The 2,500-nt window shown below is 36.6% G+C and overlaps 1 protein-coding gene across 1 annotated transcript in view; it reads left to right on the forward strand.

Annotated features, from left to right (window-relative positions):
- LOC139421735 (RNA binding protein fox-1 homolog 1-like) overlaps positions 1–2,500 on the forward strand; it is a 78,660-nt gene that overhangs the window by 45,527 nt on the left and 30,633 nt on the right. The window lies entirely within an intron of this gene.

Genomic DNA, 2,500 nt, shown 5'->3' on the forward strand with positions numbered 1-2,500 from the left:
CAGGTATTTAGAGAGTTGCTGAGTCAGGTATTTAGAGAGTTGCAGAGTCAGGTATTTAGAGAGTTGCTGAGTCAGGTATTTAGAGAGTTGCTGAGTCAGGTATTTAGAGAGTTGCTGAGTCAGGTATTTAGAGAGTTGCTGAGTCAGGTATTTAGAGAGTTGCTGAGTCAGGTATTTAGAGAGTTGCTGAGTCAGGTATTTAGAGAGTTGCAGAGTCAGGTATTTAGAGAGTTGCTGAGTCAGGTATTTAGAGAGTTGCTGAGTCAGGTATTTAGAGAGTTGCTGAGTCAGGTATTTAGAGAGTTGCTGAGCCAGGTATTTAGAGAGTTGCTGAGCCAGGTATTTAGAGAGTTGCTGAGTCAGGTATTTAGAGAGTTGCTGAGTCAGGTATTTAGAGAGTTGCTGAGTCAGGTATTTAGAGAGTTGCTGAGTCAGGTATTTAGAGAGTTGCTGAGTCAGGTATTTAGAGAGTTTCAGAGTCAGGTATTTAGAGAGTTGCTGAGCCAGGTATTTAGAGAGTTGCAGCGTCAGGTATTTAGAGAGTTGCTGAGTCAGGTATTTAGAGAGTTGCAGAGTCAGGTATTTAGAGAGTTGCTGAGTCAGGTATTTAGAGAGTTGCTAAGTCAGGTATTTAGAGAGTTGCAGAGTCAGGTATTTAGAGAGTTGCTGAGTCAGGTATTTAGAGAGTTGCTGAGTCAGGTATTTAGAGAGTTTCAGAGTCAGGTATTTAGAGAGTTGCTGAGCCAGGTATTTAGAGAGTTGCTGAGCCAGGTATTTAGAGAGTTGCTGAGTCAGGTATTTAGAGAGTTGCAGAGTCAGGTATTTAGAGAGTTGCTGAGTCAGGTATTTAGAGAGTTGCTGAGTCAGGTATTTAGAGAGTTTCAGAGTCAGGTATTTAGAGAGTTGCTGAGCCAGGTATTTAGAGAGTTGCAGAGTCAGGTATTTAGAGAGTTGCTGAGTCAGGTATTTAGAGAGTTGCAGAGTCAGGTATTTAGAGAGTTGCTGAGTCAGGTATTTAGAGAGTTGCTAAGTCAGGTACTTAGAGAGTTGCTGAGCCAGGTATTTAGAGAGTTGCTGAGTCAGGTATTTAGAGAGTTGCAGAGTCAGGTATTTAGAGAGTTGCTGAGTCAGGTATTTAGAGAGTTGCTGAGTCAGGTATTTAGAGAGTTGCTGAGTCAGGTATTTAGAGAGTTGCTGAGTCAGGTATTTAGAGAGTTGCTGAGTCAGGTATTTAGAGAGTTGCTGAGTCAGGTATTTAGAGAGTTGGGAATTTGAGGTTTCTGCATTATGATGCTTTAATTCATAATCTATCGCTCCCCAGCAATATTTAAACTGTGCTATGTAACTGAATGTCTAATTAGAACAATATTCAACATGACAAAAGTTGGCCCAACTCTCTAAAATGGCCTACAGCAGCTCAATGTAATGTGAACACAACCAGCCATACCAATGTTTGTAGGCCTAGAGCAGCTCAATGTAATGTAACACACCCAGCCATACCAATGTCTATAGGCTTACATAAACTGGGTTTGTTTTTTTTACATGTAAACACAACCAACCACAGGCGGTTGGTGACACCTTAATTGGGGAGGAGGAGCTTGTGGTATCGACTGGAGCGGAATCAGTGGAACGGCATCAAATACATCAGACAGACGGTTTCCATGGTTTCCAGGTGTTTGATGACATTCCATTTGTTCCGTTCCTGACATTATTATGAGCCGTCCTCCCCTCAGCAGCCTCCGCTGCAACCAACCCATACAAACCCAGAAATATAATACAATATTACATCAGTAGAATGGTAATAATATAGTACAATATTACATCAGTATAATGGTAATAATATAGTACAGTATTACATCAGTAGAATGGTAATAATATAGTACAGTATTACATCAGTAGAATGGTAATAATATAGTACAGTATTACATCAGTAGAATGGTAATAATATAGTATAGTAATACATCAGTATAATGGTAATAATATAGTATAGTAATACATCAGTATAATGGTAATAATATAGTATAGTAATACATCAGTATAATGGTAATAATATAGTATAGTAATACATCAGTATAATGGTAATAATATAGTACAGTATTACATCAGTATAATGGTAATAATATAGTATAGTATTACATCAGTATAATGGTAATAATATAGTACAGTAATACATCAGTATAATGGTAATAATATAGGACAGTAATACATCAGTAGAATGGTAATAATATAGTACAGTAATACATCAGTATAATGGTAATAATATAGTACAGTATTACATCAGTAGAATGGTAATAATATAGTACAGTAATACATCAGTATAATGGTAATAATATAGTACAGTATTACATCAGTAGAATGGTAATAATATAGTACAGTAATACATCAGTATAATGGTAATAATATAGTACAGTATTACATCAGTAGAATGGTAATAATATAGTACAGTAATACATCAGTATAATGGTAATAATATAGTATAGTATTACATCAGTATAATGGT

This window comes from Oncorhynchus clarkii, chromosome 12 (assembly GCF_045791955.1).
Source record: "Oncorhynchus clarkii lewisi isolate Uvic-CL-2024 chromosome 12, UVic_Ocla_1.0, whole genome shotgun sequence".
Lineage (NCBI taxonomy): Eukaryota > Metazoa > Chordata > Actinopteri > Salmoniformes > Salmonidae > Oncorhynchus > Oncorhynchus clarkii.